Consider the following 23095-nt stretch of genomic DNA (forward strand, 5'->3'; position numbering starts at 1 on the left):
GTACTTACTCAGGAACAAGACTGTCAAAACAAGGTAAACTTTAAAAGGTCAATAAGATTCAGTGGGCTAGGGGAGTTGGTCACAGTTCAGATCGCAAGCCTCTTCCCACTATACACTCAGGCAATTACATGGCATATATAGTAATAAAGTCAGATTAGCTGAAGTTATCTCTGCCCTACACAGAGACTTAAATTGATGAGAAAAGCATGGAGTAGAAATATGATAAAATAATGAGATGTCAGGACCTCCCTATCTTAGAAAAGTTAGCACATGCAAAGTCACTATGATATATTATGACCAAAAAACAACAGAATGTCAGGATTAGACATATAAACAAAGTCCATAAAAATATAAAATATAAACATTGTATTATGCCAGAATTTGAATAATACCTGCAGCAGCTTTGGCCTGAGAATTTTCTTGAGCTCTCTGACCATTAAGAATTAATAATACACTACTTGGGACATGGCAATATGCCCAGTCTGGCTTGAAGATTTTGTTTTGGTCTAGCATTCTTGAAGCAACCAAAGCTATCAGCCTGAGAACAGGCTGTCGTATGCCTCTAGATTCTTAAAAATTGGGTTATGGGTTAATGAGTAAAAATGATAACTCTGTTCATCAATGTTGTCAAAACTTGAGGGAAAATGATTGGAAATGATAACTCTTTTCTGTCATAGTTTATTAATAATGACTAAAAGATAAGCAAGAAAAGGTGAAACACATGTCCAAAACCAAAAATGATATGCTCTATGTTTTGGAACAACATGAATCTATCCCTGCTAAATGTTGTATAAATAAAAAAGCACTCTGGTTTCTAATGAGTCAGGTTGCAAGATTCTCCCAATCATCATGCCTGGCTCATTCCTTCCCCTGCCGACTCCTTACATCCTCTGCTGGGACTTGGTTACTGCTGGGGATGGCTCCCAGTGGGTAAATTTCCCATTCTCCAGTGGAATGGCCCCACACACATGCACATATGAGCAGCACTAATTGAACTTAGTGGATTATCAAAAGTACAAAGACATGAAGTTGGGAGAGGGTGTTGGGGGTGACATGAGAGAGTTGGAGGGAGGAAATGGGAGGGTAGATATGATTAGATCTCATCAGATTCTCAAAAAAAATAAAGTTATAGGTAAATAAGGCTCAGTGATTAAGAATACTTGCCACTCTTGCAGAGGACTTGGGTTCAGTTCACAGCACCCACATATGGTAAAGCCAAGTCTAGGGGATCCAACATTTTCTTCTGCCTTCTCAAACACCTGCATGCACCCATGGTGCACATACATACACTTAGGCACACACACATATACATAAAACCACATGAATAAATATTTTCTTAAATGTAAAATGTAGCACCTAGCCCAACACTGTACAAATGGCAAAGGCCATAGTGATATATTCTTAGAGAAAAGACTATTACAACAGGTTTAGGACCTGGAACAGAATCATCTGACTTCACCTCAACCAAATCTATGCATTTGAGACCTCAAAGGCTTGCATGGTACCAAAACAATGATGAATTCACTAATTTCTCTCTGTCAGACTAGTCTATATTCCTTAAATGGTTCTGAGGAGGTTACTTAACTGGTGCCATAAAATCTTATAATGCACACTGTCAACATACCAAGAAATGCCCCAGAAGGCACAAAGAAAGGATTCAGAGGCAGCTGATGCTAAAGGTCACCTGACTTGAACCTATGCAGAAAGTCTTATTTTCCCTACATGAGGCTAGCTCATGATCATCTTTTTCTTTGTTTTCGTTTCTTTGTTTGAACCAGGGTCTCTCTAGTTAGTCCAGACTAGCCTCAAATCCACGATCCTCCTGTCTTTGCCTTCCAAGTGCTGGGATTACAGTCATGGGCCATCACCCCTCCTGATATCCATATCACTGTATCTCAACCACATGAGTTATAAATAAAAGAGCTGGAATGAGCAACCATTTTGCAAATGAGGACACCAAAGATCAGTGATTTACCCAGGATCACTAAGCTCATAAGTGGCAGTACATCCTTGGCCTGTGTTCTGAGGTCTCTCTTCAGTCCCAGATGAACTGAATCAATTCACTAGTCCCAAATTCTCTGCAATCTGTATCAGCTGCTTCCTGTAACACTGTGACATCGCCCCAACTCTTCACTCTGGCTTTCATTAGAAAGTTCCTGAACTGTAGGCCTCCTGTTTTTCTGGGCCTCAGCTCTGTATATCAACATGAGTGCTGGCTTCACAACCCAGTGTGGGTGTAAAGAGGAACACCAACTGGGAGAAATTGTATTTCAACTGCATTCACCTATCGTAACACATAGAGTTTCAGGGTGTCTCTTACCATTTTTTTCTTGCCCTACATTTCACTGGCATTTACTAGCAAATCATGACCTTCCTTGAAAAGGTAGGTACAATCACCAATTCCTTCTGAGGGGTTTTTGTCTTTGATCTTGAGAATTGGAAACAAACATGACTTGTCCATATCTGGAATTTGGAATCTCTTATTTTCAGCCACCATCTTCCTGCTCAGACCAACTTGTGACACACATAATAAGCAGAGCCAACTACACACACACACACACACACACACACGCACACACATCTACATTAGAAAAACTAGAAAGTGCATCATAAGTGTTTTCCATTATTCATGGCAATACCACTGCCACTGCTTATGCCAGTCACTTATGTGTCTTCAAGGCAAGGACACTTTAACTTCTCATGCTTAACTGAAAGAAGGAATGGACATAATGCACATGCAAATATGTATGCATACATGGTTTACCAAAAAAGTAGAAAGAAGGAGAATGTTACAATGCATATTTGCTACATTTCTACTTAATAGCCTTATAGCATGTTGGTCCTAAAATACACATGCATGAGTATGCACTCATATGCAAGAACATGTACACAGACATATAGCAAGGCAGGCACAACCTCAACTCTCTCACTAGAGCTAACAGCCACATTCCATTCCTACAATAATTTGATTAATAAAATAATATCAGCTAACATTTATAAAGCACTTCTACTCAATGCTTATGACTATTAGATACGTTACCTGTATTGTGACATTTCATTTCACATTGATCTCTAGGTAGAATGCTGGCTCTCTTTTTATAGACAATGAGTTTCAGGAGGACATAGCAATCAATTCTTTCACCAGAGATTTTATAGCTTATAAGTAAAGGCTTCGTATTTCAAACCTTTGACATAATTCTAGAGAATATGCTGCCCATCCATCTGGCTTTTCTTAAAATGAATCTCAGCTCTATCTTGTGGCTTCAGAAAGAACCATGTGTAAGGGTGAGGGGGTAAAAGGCTCAGGGTAAAAGTGTTTTGATCCTCAGAATCCACATAAAGGTAGAAGGAGAAGGAGAAACTGACTCCGCAAAGCCATACGTACACACACACACACACACACACGCACACACACACACACACACCCCAAAATAGTAGTAGTAGTAGTAGTAGTAGTAGTAGTAGTAGTAGTAGTAATATTTTTGAAGAACTGGATGGGCTAACATTGTACATGGCTAAGAGTTGAAACCAGAAAGTGAAAAGACCTAAATTCCAAACATTTCCAGCAAGTACTGGGAACTAGGGCCTAGAGGACCCTGTCTTAAATGAAATTCACCAGTTATGTGGGGATACATTGCAGTATATTCTCCTTTTCTAAAAAGGAAATGGCTGAAGTTGGAAACCACACCATGACTCCAGTCTCAGAACAAGGCACACACTGATGTCTTGGATCCTTCATCCTATAGTCTTGTGGCATGTGAAAACTTCACTAGATCAAATCTGTTCAATTACCACAAAAATAGAGCAAATAACACCACAAACAGAAAGACAGTCTTTTGGTCAACTGACAATTCCTAACACTCACACAATCTGCTTTTTAACACTCCACATCTACCAACAGAAGGAAACTATAAGGGCTTAAATTATTTAATGCTTGGATACTGGAGGTGTAGTTCTGTTGGTAGTGTGCTCGCTTAGCATGAAAAAGCCCTGGGTTTAACCCCAACACCACGTAAACTAGGTATGGTGACATGCTGACACATGACTGTAATTAGACGGGGGGGGGGGGGGCGGGGGGGGGGAGGGAGAGGAGAGAGAGAGAGAGAGAGAGAGAGAGAGAGAGAGAGAGAGAGAGAGAGAGAGACTGACTTAGTAACCAAATTACAAAAAAAAAGTACTGTTAAAGTCAAAAAGGAAAATCAGAATCCCCTAATTTCCTGTTTCCAGAGTTACTTCTGGCATTTTCCCTAGACTGTTCCAGGAACCACCTTTACCAGAATCTTAAAGTGCAGATTAGACTTATTGAACATTTCTGTGGTAGGGCCAGGGACCTGCTGTCTCTCCACGGGGTAATTCTCACAAAAATCTAAACCTGAGGTAATGACTCAGCACCACAAATTTTAGGCAATAGAAAAACACCTTACAAGAACAGGCAATCAATCACTCCTTGGAGGGCACAAAGCCATTGATTCTCAGTCTTGGCTACACACTGACATCACCTAGGGACCTTTCAGGAAACGACTGATGCTTTCCTAAATGGCAGTCCCTGAGGAACTAGATCTCCACAGAAAACATGTTCTTTCAGTGCTGCTGAAAAGAAAATACCAGATGAGACTAAAACGGTTGTGTCAAAATTTATGAAAGGCCACAAGAATCAGCTTTGCAGGCCTCCCAGTGGCACCTGTGGGACCAGGATGTCATGTACTGAGGGGTGTATTACAATTTGTCTGATATGTTCAACAGGTAGCAAGCTAGATAGGCAGGCAGATAAGAGGAGAGAGTTATGGAGTGAGAAGCAAAAGCTCTTTCTGGAACAAAAGAATATTGACTAATAACATAAAGCAATGTAGACATATATGATCTCAATTTTTAGACATCATAGTAACCATTGATTGTGGCAAGAATCAATGTCTCCTGAAACCACTGGGTGAATGCTTACTGAAGACGAGGATATTTAAGAACCTCCAGGTATCTCCCTCAAATTGCCATAAATTACAAAAGGAAAACAGTCCTCTTAGAATGGAGAAAGCTGGCAGGCACAGCCTTACCCAAATGAGCAGAGTTAACATCACCGATCGATCGAGAGGCAACCTGACATATACCACGTGCCTCCTGATCAGCTGTAGCTACAGAATGCCGTGCAAAAACACTGGCTTCAGTTCAGCCATCAGGACACCAAAGTGAGGCACAGTCTACAAACCTGCCCTGACTTTTTTTTTTTTAATTAAAGTCTGTGTCACAAAATATTTCTGAAGGGTAGGGAACTACTCCACTGTAAAAAAATAAAACAAAACAAAACAACACCAAAAAAACCCTTCAAACAGAACAAAAACCCTGATAGCCCACAAATGGGATTCCCGTGTGTGCAAAGATGTGTGTCTCTGTGTCTCTATGCATTTCTTGTGCATTTTCTTTAACTCTTTTCCTTGTTCGGTGTTTTGTCCTATTCCAATCTGTTTGTGTTTGTTTTATTCCAGTCTTATTCCTTAGATGCCTGTTCGCTTTCTCACTAGAGACAGAAAGGGAGTGGAGGGAGAGGAAACAACAATCAGAATATATTGTATGAAAATAAATTTCTTTTCAAAAATGAAATAAAACATAAAGACAAATAAATATATATATATAAATTAAATGTAAGTAAATATATATAAACATAAATATATATATAAATATATATAAACATTAAATGTAATCATTGGGAGATTTTTGTGAGCATTATCACATGGAGAGACAGCAGGTCCCTGGCCCCACCACAGAAATTATTGGGAGTACTGGGGAAAATTGAGTACTGGGGAAAATTAGCTCAAAAATTGAGTATGGGCTAATTCTAGATAATCATGTTACATTAATACTACTTTTCCTGAGCATGTTAATTCTATTGCAGTTACACCACACAATGCCATTGATTTTCAGAAATATATTCTGAAGTATTTAGGGACAGTGTCCTGATGTTTGTAACTTACTCTAAATTTAAGAAAAAGCAAAAGAGGGGTGACAATGGAGAATCGATGTGAGTATACCAGTATTGTTAAATTTTCTGTACTTTAAAATTTGTATGAACACATTTTTGAGGGAAAAAAGAGAAGAATGCTTGGGGCCCACCCCCAGCAATTCAGATGCCAGTGGTCTAAAATGTAGTCTGGGCATGTGAATTTTTAGAAGCTCCCGGAGTGACACTAACATGCAGCCAATACGGATGGACATCTAGACTGATGTATTGTTCAAAGAATATCAAGATTATCATGTGACTGTAGTGCCCATGTTCAGTATCTTTTCCAGCAAGGACGAGAAGCCATATGACTCAATACCCACAGTGTTAACATATAACCCAGCTAAATGCTGCCATGGTGTGGTTGTATTTCACAGTTGTACTAAGTAGTTCTGAGCTTTGGACATGTACTCGTGGGAACAAGAGAATGGAGAAGACAAAGTATCTGGCACGGTGCATTATCAGGGGGGTGCAACAACTCCCCAAGTTAATGAGCAATATGTCAGCTTCTCGAAGAAGCTGTCCTTGAGGTGGGAGCTTCCATTTATGTGAGAAGGCAGAATTCTTATGACAGGATGGAAAAGCAATATAAGCCAAATAAATCAATGTGGACTAGCACATGCCACTTTGGACATGGAGTGGATTCTGGATGAAAGGGAAGAGGTGTGGACTCTGCACCATGCCTTTTACTAGCAATCTTGCCACTTGTCAGACTGTTTCAATGTGCTGCCTCCCAGAGGAAGGGCACTTCAGAAGGCAAGCAGACTCCAGAACAAAAGGGACCGCCCAGGTCTTTCTTTGCAAAGCCTTCTTGGCTGCTACTGGACTGCTGCAGTGGCAATATGCAGGGTGGAACCTAACCAGCACTGCCGGGACTGTGCAGTCCCTAGAAATGAGCCCGCCTCGTTCCTAAAGGGATAGACACAGTCAACCGCTTTGCATGGCAGAAACCAGAAAATCCATTTGTGGGCTACTTCAAAGGCGAGGGCTGTGAGGAAAGCGGTGAAAGCTATTCTAATCCTTACTTTGTCCCAAAAGGAAAATGTAGGCACAGTGGGCACAGTGGGGATTCATTTCTTAGGGCCTCTGAGCCATGGAAGGTGATAAGGGACACAGACAGAGCCAACCATTACATAAGGAAAATCAACTTCATCTTGCTGGGTATGAAGGAAATGAACATCGAACATCTTCTATGTAAAAGGAACTATGTTTACACTCAAGACCTAAGTCCCTTCCCTCAATTCCTCACACCAAACAGTTGACCACACCTTTAGGGACAAACAGCAAAAGACTAACTTGTCTACGGCACATGAGTTAGGTATCAATCCAAGATACTGCCAAGAAGGAAGTTAAGTCAGACTCTCTGTGGGGCACCATGGGTGTCAAGAATAAGAACTTCATTTTAGAGACGATGAGAAATGGGAGAAAAATCTCTGCATAGGGAAGCATGGAATAAAGGGTGACAAAACAATTTAGAGGAAAGTGGTTGGTGTCAGAGATGTGGGGAATGGCTTGGGAGAGATGGCCCTAAATCAGGTGAATTGCCCAAGAGAAATGAAAGGCAGACATAAAGCCTCAAAACCACAGTGGGAGGAATCACCTACCAAGGAAGCAAGGCAGTCGTGAATGCAGATATACACAGTACCATCATCGGTTGATGAAATCTGCTGCCTCCTTTGGAGCCAGTGACCCTCTCTTACTTGTCCTTGATCCCAGCATATAGACCAGAGTGTGTCTGGCAAATGAATGGATTAATCAACTAATGAATACTTACTACTTGTATTGCCTATGGGTCATCGTTTTGTGAATACAAATTTCCAGACAGTCCAAGAGGCACTAGAAGGACGGAAATGGTAGAGGAAAGGCAAGATAATGTTTCCTAATGATGCTAAATAGAGAACCTAACATACGTCTTCTTAAAACACAATGACATCAACTGCACATAGTATCATAGGTCTATAATCCTAGCAGTTTGGAGTCAGATACAGGACTGCTGCAAGCTAAAGGTCAGCTTGGTCTACACAGTGAGTTCCAAGGCAGCCAAGGCTACTTAATGAGACCCCACCCCTTAAAAAAGAAACAAAAGGTAAGTAGCATGTTGAATTGTTGACACTATGGGAAGGGAAATGGGGCAGATAATGTAGTGTTGCCATTGTCCCTCATTCTCCACCAGAATGCAACACACACACACACAAAAAAAAAAAAATCTGTGAACTTATATAATAATCTATTCCTAACTATTTCCTCTTACAAATTTACAGTCCACTTGCAATTATTCATACTAAACAGTAGAGGAGAGATTTCTATGAACAGAAAAATCATGCATTGGTCCTCTAAAAGACAGAAAGCATTTGTTTTAGATAGCCAGGACATATGTGTCAAAAGGTTTGGGACAGCACTGTTTCTAATAGCACAGAGATCTACATGTAAAACATCCTGGATGTCCACTAAGATGGGAGGGCCTGAATAAATCATGGAATATTTAGTAATTAAATACAAGACATTGCACAAATACTGATGTGAAAAGGTGTCCATAACATATCAAAAGACCAAATATCATATGGAGACACACATTCTCTAACTGTAAGTGCCATTACTATCTTTTTTTTTTTTCAAGGCACATTTAATTTAATATCAAGAATTCGATACAAAAGGCCCAAATACAATGAAGGAACACATTCCCCCATTTAACACCAACGACAATGCTGTTCAGCATGTGCCTGCTGAGTGAAATGAGGGTTTACTGAGTAACGGGAGTCTCTTCACGGCTAATACCTTATACAATCTAGTTGTGAAATGCATACTCAGAATGCTTCAAACACTTGAAACCTGAAGTGTGAGACCACACCTTCACGTTTGTACAGTCCTCCGTTAAGATTATCTACAGTTTCCACGACCATTCAAAGAACAAACCATTGATAGAAACCACATAGATTTAAGGCTCCATTATGTAATAGAGAGCTCAGAGCTAATGGATAAATATATGCACTACCTGTACTGGTAGTTATGACTTGATTGTCTCACAGCTTATTAGAAGTTGGTTCTTAGCATGTAAACCCTTTAAAGGCAAAATTCTCCTCATTGGAGTTTTGACCCAGTAGTTCAACGATCATGAAGTCCACAGTCTTATTGGCATAACTGATATACAGTGTCTCTAAGTCACTATGCTCAAGGTTAAGAGCGATGCATATTCCACTTTTACATTTTACTGGAATTTTACATGTTCAATTCATGATTTAAAACCTCCAAACTGTCTGAAGACACAGTGTGCCACAGACTTAAGACTTCTGTTTTCCCCTCTATTTTCTTCAAACAGAAACATTTCTCAAGTGTCTACATGTTCTAGAAGGGGAATTTTTCGGAGGTGGCCTCTTCTTCGGAATAGTCCGACGGCATCAGGCCTCTGAAGCAAGGGGAAGGGGAAGAGAAAAGCTGAAACACAAGGTTCATCTGGTAAGTTTTACATTAACCATTACAAGCTGGACAGTATAAGAATGTGGCTTTTTTGGCTCAAAAAAAGTCTGAGTCTTGGTGTGGAAACGAGTACTTGGCTGTCCCACCACAGCTTTCTCGAGGTGGGACTGTCAGGGAAGTCTTGACTGGGGAGTATGATTTGTTTACCTATCAGGCGTAAACTTCCAGGCACTCAGTTCATTTTGGGCTTGTTCCAGTTTGTCTTTAGTCTGTTCCAGTTCACCTTTCATTTTTAGGAAAAACAAGTTGATCGCTGGGTCTACCATTGTTGATCGCAGTTGGGCAACACTCGGCTGCTGGACTTGCTTGAGGTACTGGATTTGAGTAGTACACTCCTGCATCTCCTGCTCCTTGGTTGCTAATCGCATGACAAGAATGTTTTCTCTGCGTGCAGACTCCTGCTGTTGCTGCTTGCGGTTTTTCTTCAGATTCCCTTAAGCCAGTCACATCATTTGAATTAAGGTCTGTGTACTTTCCCTCCAAAGCTTGAACGTATGCTTCATATTGTTTCCATCTTAGAATCAACTCATCCCGTGCCATAACTTTGAAGTCTGTTTCGCTCAATCGGACCTTTTTAGGAAGAGGTTCTTCGTTGGTCATCTTGCACCCTTTCCAGCCCGAGGCTGCGCGGGCGCCGCCAGTCACAGAGGCCGAGGCCGCGCCGCAGCCGGCCTCTCCCCCGCGCTCCTCCCGCCGCAGCCCCGGCGATCGCCTTTATTTGCGGGTCTCGCAGCCACAAAATGCGCCATTACTATCTTACTTAGGCCTCATCACCCAGGATCCAGCTCAGAGCATGAACTCAGAAAATGTTTATTGATAAATAAATGAATCCATTCAGCTATTAATCTGTGAAGGCCTAATACAGTCCCATGAATGAAAGAGAACATGTGTATACAGACATATTTATGTAAGCACAGAAATTGATGTGGAAAACAATACCACCAAAGTAATGATAAGAGTTGGGAGTGAGGCATAAAGATTCATTTAAGTGTTTTTGCATATCAATCTGATTTTACAAAGAACATATAATATGCTGAAATATGTTTCATTTCAAACAACATCAGTTATCAGATAAAATAATTACCTTGTTTTATGAAGCTCATCCTCATAGATGCTTAACTTGCTTAAATTACATTAATGGCGAGTTCCTATTTCACAAATAAATAAGTACTAATTGAATCAGACAAAAGAGATGCATTTATTTCACAGGCTGAATGACAAGGGGGTTTCTGACCACCCTATGGCAAGAAGCCCATTAAGACAGCAGGAGATGTGAGCTCAAAGAGCTCCCCATCTATATCTCATACTCGTCAGCATTCCAATCAGATTGCTGTTAGTATCCCAAGGAGACCACAGGATCCCATCAGAACCAATCTGATTGCTTTCCCAGGCCTGACTCTTCCCCACCTACTTAGCAGGCCATCCCTGTACAGGACAGTGGGATCCCTGTCTACCTTCTGAGTGTGCTTACTCACTCATTCGTGCATACTAACAGAGATGGAGGAAGGGGGGGAGAGGGAGGGGAGAGGGAGATAAAAGTGGAAGGAGAGAGGGGAAGTGGGAGTGCAGGAGAGAAGAAGGAAGAGAAAGGAGGGAGGAGAGAGAAAAGGGGAGAGAGGGAGGAGAGAGAAGGAGGTGGGACAGGGAGAAGAAGGGGGCAGGTTGGGGGAGGGAGAGGAAGGAAGGAAAGAAGGATGGAAGAGAGGGAGGAAGAAAGAGGAGAGAAGGGGAGAGAGTAGGAGGGAAGGAAAGGGATACAGAGGGAAGGAGAAGGGGAGAGAGAAGGAGAAGGAGGGGAAAAGAGGAGAGGGAAGGAGAAGGAAGGGAAGGGAAGGAGAGGGAGGGGGAGGGAAGGTGTGGTGGTTTGAATAAGAATGGCCCCCATAGGCTCAATATCTTTGAATGCTTACTCATCAGGAAGTGGCACTACTTGAGAAGGATTTAGGAGTTCTGGCCAGGTTGGAGGAAGTGTGTCACCAGGGGTGGACTCTGAGGTTTCAAAGAGCCCATTCCAAGTACAGAGTCTGGCCGTCCTGCTGCCTGCAGATGCTGATACAGAACTCTCAGCTACTTTTCCAGCACATGTCTGCCTGTGCGTCATCGTGCCTCCCATGGACTGAACCTCTGGAACTATAAGTCAGTCCCGAAGACGGAAGGGGAAGCAAAGAGAGGAAGAGCCAGCACTTGAACACATGAGGGAACTTTTCTGGGTTTCCCTAACCACTGCTTTTTTCTAACAGTGTCCTCACTCCATTGTGTTTTCCTTATTTGAGAGCATCAGTTTGTCTGCACCCTTTCAATGTGACACCTCTTGGCTTTTTTGTGCTCACCTTTTTCAATAAATTTGACTCATTTCCCAACTCCCACATATGTCTTATTATGGCTCTGATGATGCTACTTCTTCACAAATACCCACTCAGAAATCAGTATGTGGGCCCAGGTGCTGTGTATCTAGAAAAAGAGGAAGAATAAAACTCCAGGATCTAGTCCCTCCTCAGCCTTAAAAATTACAGATTGGGATACCCTGTTTAACAAAACCACTGGAAATAGTCCTAAAGCTGACTGGGGGTTGTGGATATACCTTAGTTGGTACAGTGCATGAATCCCTTGGTTCAATTCCCATCATCACATAAAAATGAGTGCAGTGGTACACATCTGTAATCCTAGCACTCAGGAATTGGAAGCAGGAAGATAAGGAATTTAAGGTCTTCTTTCACTATATATCAAGTTCAAGACTAGCCTGGGCTACATGAGACCCATATGCACCCCCTAAAAAATAGTTGGCTGATTAACATGATGAAAAAATACTGAGTTTCTACTGCCAGTGGAATACAGAAAGAACAATCCACTTGAACTGATTTTGCATATGTGTATTTTCAGTATTAATGTTGTTTGACCTTTCCTGGGTTTTGTTTACTTAATTTTTAATGGTTATTTGTTTTTGAGACAGGGTTTGATGAAGCTATGCCATGAAAGGTGAGCTTGAACTCCTGACTCTTCTGGCTCTCCCTTCCAGAGACTACAGATTATACCATGCCATGCTCTGATATTTCCCTAGGAGTCACATCTATTATAATTTTGGCATCATGGATATAGAGAACTTAAGTATCTTCTACCACAATCAACTTATAAAAATGGTGTATGGAATACTGTGAAAGGGCAATATGAGCTGTGATTGTCCTGCTCGTGGATACCTGGTTCACACTGAAAGCATTATGGCCATGTCTAACAACCCTGCAACTCAAAAGAGAGAAGGCACACAGAGCCCCCAGGGCTCCCCCACTACAACTACTGCAGGCTCTTTGCATCCGTTTCCTTATGTACAACATGGGCGTGACAGGCAGAGGCCTACTTTACAGGAGGGCTTACTTTCACTTGACTTCATCCTTTTTAACATTTGCTTTTACATTCATAAAGCCAGTAGAAGGAAGCTTTGTTAAATTACCTATACCAGCTCAACCAATTTTCTTCTCACCAGCCTTTCTTTCCCATCGGAGTGACACAAAGGAATCATACTGAGAAAACATAATCAGTGAGTTCTCTAAGCATACCAGTTCTGTGGCTTTCCTCACGCTAGTCTCAGACCTTGGTTTTGGCTTTTCAGTGGACCACACCCCAGGGGTTTCTTTGCCAAGGCTTCCTCAGCCTGGGCAGCTAGTGTCTGGGAGAAGGATTCTGGATTTTGCAGAAGAGAAAATCCAACATATTAAAGCACTTTGCTCTTCTCTGCTTTAGCAAGGCTGATTTGGGCAAAAAGCCCAAAAGAACTCAACATATTTATAGAGTTCTGTTTGATCTACTTTTAAATGCTCCATGCAGAGTCATTCAAGCAAAAATGAGAATACAGAATTTTAAAGAAAAATTTGAGGAAAGATTCTAAATATAAGTTATTTGTTGGATATAAACAAGACTTCTCCCTTCTCCCCAATACTCTGCCCTCCAACATTTTTAAGGTGTTTTCAATCTTTGATGCTGACAAATGGATATCTCAGACACCAAATATTTATGGTTAATGGGGCAAGGAGGGAATAAAATGAGAGAATGGGTAGAGGAAGAAAAAGAGATAAGAATAAGAGAAAACAGGCAGATAATGAGAGGTGAAAAGGAAGGAGGAAGCCGGGAAGTGGTGGCACATGCTTTTAATCCCAGCACTTGGGAGGCAGAGGCAGGCGGATCTCTGTGAGTGCGAGGCCAGCCTGGTCTACAGAGTGAGATCCCGGACAGCCAGGGCTACACAGAGAAACTGTGTCTATAAAAAAATAAAAGGGGGGATGGAGAGATGATTCAGTGGTTAAGAGCACTGGCTGCTCTTCCAGAGGTCCTGAGTTCAATTCCCAGCAACCACATGGTGGCTCACAGCCATCCGTAATGAGATCTGGTGCCCTCTTCTGGCCTGCAGGCATACATGCAGACAGAACACTGTATACATAATAAATAAATCTTTTTTTTTTAAAGATTTATTTATTTATTATGTATACACTGTTATGCCTGCATGTATCCCTGCAGGCCAGAAGAGGGCGCGAGATCTCATTACGGATGGTTGTGAGCCACCATGTGGTTGCTGGGAATTGAACTCAGGACCTCTGGAAGAGCAGCCAGTGCTCTTAACCTCTGAGCCATCTCTCCAGCCCCAAATAAAGCTTTTTTAAAAAATTAAAAATAAAATAAAAGGAAGGAAGAGGGAGGGAGGGAAGGAGGGAGGGAGGGAGGCACAGAGGAAGCAACAGAGAATATAAACAATATAGGAACTGTGGAAAACATCTAGAAAATCCCAGAGACCCTCATTTGGGATCTATCTCTCCTTCCCCGTCTTAGAGAAGCTGAGTGGAAAATACCATAATCAAATCTAGAGTTTCCCAGTTTTTAAAGTACCAACAAAAGGCCACTGTGGTGAAGGGACAATTGAAAGAATGACAGAAAACTCCACATAACTGTCTCTTGGAGGAAAGAAAGATCTCTGTCACGGAGTAGTTAAAATATTTTAAAAAGCTGACTCGTTTTTTTAACATGAATTCCCTTCTTGCACCTGTCTGAACAAAGAGGTGGGGTCCAGAGGGAGAGCTGGGTACTGATGAATTTTCTTTATGCAAATAAAAGCTTATAACCTCACAACTCATTCTCTGGGATCTAAGAGGAAGGCCTTCCCAAACATAGGTCCTTAACTGGGGTCTTTGAACAGAAAGAGGAGGTCTGAGGTCAAGGAGATGACTCAGTGGGAAAAGGTGCTTACCACCAAGCCCAGAAACCCGAGTTCCAACCCCAGGAACTACATGATGAAAGGAGAGAACTGACTCATTCAGGTTAACCTCTGACCTCTACACACGTGTAATGGCACACACACACCACCAGGATGTACATGGATAAACGTAGTTAACACTTTACAAATGGTTCAGGGCAATCTAAATCTGGAGAGTGGCTGCGAATGTGGCTTAGGAGTGGAGCACTTGCTTAGCATGCACACTACCATCCTTAGCACTAATAAATGAACAAACTGAGATGGAGAAAAAGGTTACCATCCTCTCTTGCTCACACGTGGCTTTTTATTTTCCCTTTAAACAAAGGCAACACACTACATGGGTATTGGCAGCATCAGTGAATATTTATTTCCTATTCCATAGACAGACATTTTCAGTTCATGCCTGTAGTTATCTTGAAATGTCATGTACAGTCACCTCTACTTCATTTACACTCATGATCACGTCTAGGCACACTGGGATCTTGCCATTTAACTCATCAACGAAGAACACTCCTTACATACATTTCTGTAATAGTTGGGTAACTGTATGTTGATGTGCTTGGCTTCCTTTATCATCTTATAGATTCTATTAATTTGCAAACATCATCCTATGAGAAGGCCTACAGGTTTCACTAGTTAAGAATCTGTAATTCCTGATTTCAAAATTGTGGTTTCCAAGGAAACCCAAAGGAAGAATTTTTATATCAAATAAAGTGATAAGTATGACATTTGAAGTCTGTTCACTAGACTGTCTCATAGGCCAGGGAGACGCACATCCAACAAAAGAACCCCATCAGGTGGCCTCACAAACTGTGATCTAAAATAGCCGCGTGGGCACAGTGGTCATGAGGCCACTTGCCAAGTGTCCTCTTATTACTCAGGTCAGTGGCTAGTGAGGGCCCACTCTGTCATATGGCACTTTGTCTCAGCTGAGCCCAACCCCATGCTCCCTTCTTCCAAGGAGGCCAGCACAGGCTGACACCTGCCACTGCCTCACCACCGGCCCCATGCAATCCAGCCCAACCCTTCACTCCCTTTTCTGTCTGCTGAAATTCTAGAAAGCACTATATACTTGCTACTTTCTCAGGGATGAAGAGATCGTCAGGGCTTCTGTGTACCTATGGGGCTTCACAAATATACACACCCACGGCTCTTAGCCCTCTTCAGCAGTATTGGCATTCCCTGCTTAGGGATCTCTGCTGCCTGTCAAGTAGTGAGGATACACATCATCCAAAAGGGAAGAAAGTTTATGCCGATATTTACAGCAGGATTTGCTGGAAGAGCTGCCTGACTAACAGCAAGGTCCCATTTCTATGGTATTATTAGAGGATGAAGGGCATTAAGGTCAGTACGTTCAGCAGAGACCAAAGCGTCTGCCTAGTTCTTTCAGGGAAAAAAATCTAAAAATTGGAATTCCACTTTTAAGAAGTTATACTCTCCAGGAGAGTATAACAAAACAAACAAGTTTTAAAAGTTGCTTGAGTAAAAAGGGAAGAAAGAGCACAGAATTTAACTAGCAAACGCAAAACCTATTGAGTTAGGTTAGGATTTACAATCACTCCACTTCAGCTCAGTGAAACCCTGTCTCTAAAAAAAAAAGTTAGACTCTGGGTAAGTCACTTAGAATAATGTCTTAGTTTGCCTTCAGTTACAATGATAAAATACTGACCAAAAGCAATTTGGGGAGAAAGGGGTTTATTACATTTTACCAGTTACAGTCAAAGCAAGTAAAGACAGGAACCTGGAGGCGGGAACTGAAGTAGAAGCCATGGAGGCGCAAAGCTTACTGGCTTACTCCGCCTGCTTTCTAATACACCCCAAGACCCAGGAGGGGCACCCCTCTAGGTGGGCTGGGCCCTCCTACATCAATTGCTAATCAAAGAAATCTCCCACAGACATAAGCACAGGCCAATGTGACAGCTGCAATTCCGATTGAGGTCCCTTCCTCCCAAGGGACTATGGTTTGCAAGTTCACAAAAAAAATTAACCACCACAAATGTAGAGAGAGATGTGTAAAATGTCTACTGCTAAATTACTCAGAACTGTGAAAAAGCAGAAGCATCCTAAATGCCCTCCTATTAGGGGACCCATTGGTTAAATCATAGGCATATTACACAGACCACTAGAGAAATGGTACAAATCTAAGTGAACTGATACAAACAGACTTCTAAGAGGCTATCTAATCTACTAAAAATATTATAATGTAGAAGGTCAGTATGATCCCACTTGTGTTTTAAAAACAAACAAGAGCCCACCAATGCCATGTGTGGTGGCACACGAGAGGATGAAGCAGGAGGGTCACACAGAGCAAGCCCCTGTTCTTAAACAGAAGCAGAAAGGCATCAATATGTGTGTGGTAGAGTGTGCTGGACTGGTTTGTCTCTTATGCAATTACCATTTTTCCTGACTGGAAACCCACAGCTTCTTAGCGCTTATGTCAATGTAGCTGTAGAGATAGACAGCAGCTGATAGAGAGGATCGAGAATCAGGTGTTTCCCAGGAAGTATGGATGGGGAAGGGACTAGAGAGTAGTCTTTAGAGTGGCTCTACCTAACAACATTCAGAATGAGTCTAAAAGAAAATGTGCAACTCAGCTGGGCCATGGTGGCACACGCCTTTAATCCCAGTACTCAGGAAGCAGAGGTAGGTGGATCTCTGAGTTTGAGGCCAGCCTGGTCTACAGAGTGAGTTCCAGGACAGCGGGGCTGTTACACAGAGAAACCCTGTCTTGGAAAAAAGAAAAGAAAAGGTACAACTCAAAGAGAAAGCCAAGAGTACAGACTAAGCACCAGGGCCCCAGAGCCACTGGACTGAGCATCATCAGATCATGCGCTGGTCCGAGCAACAAAACCATGCAAGTGGACGGGTGCAAGTGGGTTTCTGCCAAGGCTGTTCTGGAGGGATATCACAGAGAACAGGGAGGGTTCCTAAGCAACTAATGAGCTGTGAAAGCGAAAGAACAGGGCTAGCTGTGAGTGAAGAGGTTTTTTGGTTTGGAGGTTTATGTTAAGTTTTTAGGTTAACATACAAAGTACTAGGTTTCATCAGACCTTCTTCGCTCCCATGTGCCATTATAGTTGGTTCTCATTTGCTCTCCCCCATGCCCCCTGCCTATCTTCAGTCAGTTGCCCTTCTTCCCCAGTTAGTCCCCTTTGCTGCTCCCCTAGGGCCCCCTCCCACCTCCTTGACCATCCTTTCCTTGGCTTTCCTGAGCAGTGAAGGGTTCTAGCCAGAGCTTTCCTCAGCCTGTCACTAATGTCCATACCACCTATTTGTTCAAAGCAAACACAGCCTGTTCCCCTTTCTTTAAACAACTCTTATTGTCCTTATAAGTGCAGGAAAGGCCCAGAGGTGTGCTTCAAAAAATGGTAACGCACATTCAGACTTTTCATGTTTCCCAACTCATCTGTGCCTTTACCTCTCAGAAGGAGGGAAGCGAGTGTCAGGAAGAGCATAAATTTAGAGACTGTACATCTAGGAAGTGTCAATCTACAAGTCTCGAGGCTAGAGAAGCAGTGAAGATTCCTTCACGGAACAGAAAAAGGAACAGCAGAGAAAAACATAAAAGGGACAAAAAGAAATGTGCAATTATCTCCACGACAATACTCGTTTTTGTCAGCACTTAAGTGAGTTTTCAACAGTTAAATGTCTTTTAACTTTAACAGGACAGACTGTAAAGTTGTCTATATGCTACACACAAGTATGAGTCTCTTTTGCAAGACAAAACTTTCTTGAAAGGAGGAACTGAGTTTTTCTAACAGAGGGGTTGGCAAATGTATTTTAGAAAGGGCCAGAGAACACTTGAGGCTTTGTGGGCCATACTACCTAAGCAGCCATACACAATATTCCAGTGACTGGCCATGGCTAAGTGCCAATGCAACTTTCTTTATTTTAAAAAAAAATGGACAGGTTTTGCCAGTTTGCTTGCCTGGTCTATAAGATGTGATAAGGGTCCAAATTAGAGACTACGATTTTTGTTTGTTTATTTTTGTTGTTTTTAATAGGAAGAAAAAGAATCATCAGCTTAGAAGTGATACCCCTCTCAAACATCTGTCTTCACCACCCCCGCCCCCGCCAGCATGAAATGGCACAGAGCCGGTGTATAAAAGCTCTCTTCACCTTGTCCATGCTGCCCAGCACCTATCTGATTCTCAAATTCTAGACTCTTGAGAATAGGAGCTTAGAGAATTTCCTTGTGGGTAAATACAGCCGCCCAGAGCCTAGACCAAAAGGGGTGTGATGGTCAACCTTCATTGTCAATTTGAGGGGCCTCTCAATGGAAACATGTCTCTGGGTGTGTCTGTGATGGTGTCCCTAGAGAAGTCTACCTGAGGAGGCAAAGAAAACCCACTCTGCATGTGAGCGGTGCCATCTCACGGGCTAGGGTCCCCACCTGAGATAAGTCTCATGGGCTAGGGTCCCCAACTGAGGTAAAAGGAGGAAGCAGGTGGGTAAGTGATGCTGAGGTTAAAGAAGTGTCCCATGATCCCAGCTTCCTGTTTCTTATTTTTCATTAGTTCTTTGAGAACGTCCTTCCATGTATTTTGATATTACTCACTCTCAATTCCTTCCAGATCCTCTTCTTCTCTACCCACACAACTTTGTGTCCTCTTTTTTCTTTTAATCCCATCAAGTACAATTTGTACTGCTCATATACTCTTTTTAAGGTTATAATTATATCAGCTCTCCCTTTCCTTTCTTCCATTCACACCATCCCCTCCTTACTCTCTTTCAAATTCATGGTCTCCTTTTTTTTTTCATCAAGTGCTATTACATACATATATGTATATATGCATGTATTCCTAAATATAACCTGCTCATTCTGTATGTTACTGGTATATATGTTTTCAGGGCTGACCATTTGGTCTTGGATAACTAATTGGTGTAGTCTTCCCTGGGGAAGACTATTTCTCTCACTCTGAGCATATCTTAGTTGCCTATAGTCCTTTATTGGTGAAATTATTAAGGCCACTCCACGTAGTTAAAGGGAGATTTATTTAATGGCGTAACTTACAAATTAAGGGATAGGTAGGTCGCGGGGTCTGGGGAAGGTGTATCGCAGTCCAGCAGTGTTCTCTGGAGCTCTGCTTGGTCCACCTCCACTATCCAGGGTCCGAAACAGAGAGAGCGCCCGCCGATCCAGATCTCGGGTCCCCAGGAACCTCCCTTGGCCCCGCCTTGTAGGCGTGACAGTTGCAGAAGTCTCAATGGGGGTTGGAACTTCCAGATCAAAGCTGGAATGGCTACCCACTACAGTCCTTTCTGTGGGATTGAGACCTTGTGATCTTTCCCCTGTCCACTTTTGCATGTCTATTAAGGTCCTTGTTCAGTCACGTTTAGGCAGCCATGTTAGTAAGACTTTATGGGAGTAGCTTTTGACTTTACTAGGAGATACAGTCTTTCAGCAAACTGCCTGATCCTTGATTCTCCGGCTCTTGGCATCTTTCTGCTCTCTCTTCCTCACTGTTCCCCGAGCCTTGTGTGCAGGAGCTGTTTTGTAGACGTACCCACTAGGACCGGTGAGCCTGGCTTTTTGTAAGTAAGGGCTGGAGATACAAATCCAATCCTCATGCTTGTGTGGCAAACACTTTACCAACTGCGCCATTTCCCCAAGCCCCCCAAAACACTAATTTTAAAGAACATAAAAATATTCACTTCATGGAACCAGGGGTGTACAGCTATGCTGACATAGTAAGAATGCTTGTCTAGCATGCATGAACCTCTGGTTTGGATCCCCTGCACCACATAAACTGGTCATGGAAAAGCACTCCTGTAATCCCAACACTTGGGAGATAGAAGCAAGAGAATCAGAAGTTTAAGGTCATCCTTGGCTACAAACCAAGGCTGAGGCCAGCCTGGACTACATGAGATCCTGAGTTTTAAAAAAAAAAGTTACAGCCGGGCGGTGGTGGCGCATGCCTTTAATCCCAGCACTCGGGAGGCAGAGCCGGGCGGATCTCTGTGAGTTCGAGGCCAGCCTGGGCTACCAAGTGAGTTCCAGGAAAGGCGCAAAGCTACACAGAGAAACCCTGTCTTGAAAAACCAAAAAAAAAAAAAATTTTCTATGAGTAGTGTATTTAGTTTAGCTAGCTAATACAAACAGAAAACTTAAACATGAGAAGAAAATCTCTCCTAGCACAGAATCCTCTCACCCAAGTCATCCTTAACTCCTCAAAAAGATACACAATGCACTTGAGGTGGAGTAATAAACATACATTGTAATTGTTAGGTAAGAAATTTCTTAGCGTGGGGTAGTGGGGAGACAGGTACTAAATATCCATGATGCCACTGATTTCTTTTCACCGTGGTAAAGGATACACAAGATGAAAGTTACCATTCTAGACATTGTGTTTATACATTTTAGGAATACTAAGTACATTCCCACTGTTGTGTTTTCACTACCATCTGTCTATTGATCTCCCCCACCCCCTTTTTCCAAAACTGAAACTCAATATTACACACTAAAAAATAAGTTCCCATTCTGACACCATGTCCTGGGAATCACCATTCCACCTCATACCTCCATGATTTTGATTATTCTGGGTGCCTCATACAAACAGAACCATTTTGTATGTGTCCTTAGGGGCTGGCTTCTTTCACCTAGCATAATAAACCTTACAGTTCAGCTATGCTGTAGCATGTGTCAGCATTTCCTTTCTTTTAAAGGCTGAACAGTAGTATTTAGTTGCATGTATCAGCCACACTTTGCTTATCTGTTCATCCTTGAATGGACACCTTTTTTTCCACTATGAATACTGCTCTGAACATGTATACATGAATGCCTGCTTGAGCTCCATCTTGCTCCTTTCTTATGTGTCTGGTATAACTTTAGTTTGAAATACTAATATGCTAAAAGAAGCGTATTACCTACCGACCCATCACCAGCCATCATCTAACAAGGTTGAGAGACTTGATTGGCACATAGCAATTCAACCCAATTCCCCATGAATAATGATATCCCACACCCAGTGGACATGGTGATGGTATGAAAGTCCTCCTGAGGCAGCCTTCTGAAGAGTGCGGAGCTGAATGCTAATCGAATGCACACTTCACTACCTGCTCACCCATGTACAATCAAGCAGAGTGAAGACTGGCAGAAGCCTGTGCTGCTATGGGCTAAGTGAAAATGGGTGTTTTATTAAAGGCAGAAACGCTATGTTAACTTCATTATTCAACAAAAAACACCACGAAAATGTCCTAGTAAACAACTGGAATTCTCCAAAGCTCCCCGAAAAGCTTCTGACAGGCCATGTAGAAACTCAAGTCCATCAACAAATGTTTGCCACCTGTAACAGAATGTGGGTGGCATGGCAAGTGGGGACCCTGGGAAGCGCTTGCAAGATGAGGAGTTGGGGCCTCGAGCTCTGCAACATTTCAAAACGCTCACGAGCCCGAACCACGGGTGCACAGGCTAAAATGACTTGAGAACTACAGATAGGCAGCACTGTGCCTTGATCTGCACTTCTGCTTGTGTTCTAACGGAGACAAGAAGAGAACCAGCAAGGGCTACCAGGGGTAAAGTATTGGAAACTTTCTGCACGGATTGTGCGGATGAAGAAATGGATGCCTTAAAGTGGGGGAAGGGGCTAGAGAGGCGGCTTGGTAGTTAAAAGAATGTGCACTGCTCTTCCAAAGGACCCGAGTTCAGTTCCTAGCGCCCACATCAGGCCACTCACCCACTTGTAACTCCAGCTCTAGGGACTCTGACACTATCCTCTTCCTCTGTAGGCACCTGCACTCATGTGCATAACACACACACACACACACACACACACACACACACACACACACACAATTTTTAAGATAAATAAATAAAAGGTAGAAAGCCATCACCAGGATCCATAACTGCTGGTAAAATAGAAAATTATATGTATAGGTGTTTCAAATCCATGAACGAAGGTTTCTAGACAAACTTGGGTAGAAGTATGAAGAACAGCAAGGGATGCAAATGCATTTCTGGGCTCAAGTAAGCTCCAGTCTTGTTCTGAGCTCCTGAACAGGACAAGATATTTGTGATGTTACTCTGCCTTGCTGGTTCACCCAGGTCTGTTGGCCCATGGCCATGTAATATTGAAAGGGAAGCCATTCAGATCTCTGTGCTTTTGTTTTGTTTCAATACAAAGCTGACACTCATCAATTCTAATAAATGATCATTTTCCATTTTCCATTTCACTTGGGTCTTTGGTAGAATGAGTTCATACATCAATGGGAATGGATCAATACAGCTGATAATTTATGGTGATGGAGATGGAGAGATTGATCCTACAGAACCACCCACTGACGCTTGCCTCTCTTCCTTCTTGCTGCCTAGGTTTGGTCGTTTCTAAATTTATGAACACTTTCTCCAGAGAGGATCAGCAGGGAACAAGAACAATATAAAATGACATCCTACAAAA

At 42.4% G+C, this 23095-nt stretch overlaps 1 protein-coding gene and 1 pseudogene across 8 annotated transcripts in view; both read right to left on the reverse strand.

Annotated features, from left to right (window-relative positions):
* The window catches only part of Sh3kbp1 (SH3 domain containing kinase binding protein 1), a 343879-nt gene that overhangs the window by 177478 nt on the left and 143306 nt on the right, over positions 1-23095 (reverse strand). The window lies entirely within an intron of this gene.
* On the reverse strand, positions 8597-10200 carry LOC128102712 (pre-mRNA-splicing regulator WTAP-like; annotated as a pseudogene).

The sequence above is a fragment of the Peromyscus californicus genome, unplaced genomic scaffold (genome assembly GCF_007827085.1).
Source record: "Peromyscus californicus insignis strain IS unplaced genomic scaffold, ASM782708v3 Scaffold_10__1_contigs__length_136768540, whole genome shotgun sequence".
NCBI classification, from domain to species: Eukaryota; Metazoa; Chordata; class Mammalia; order Rodentia; family Cricetidae; genus Peromyscus; species Peromyscus californicus.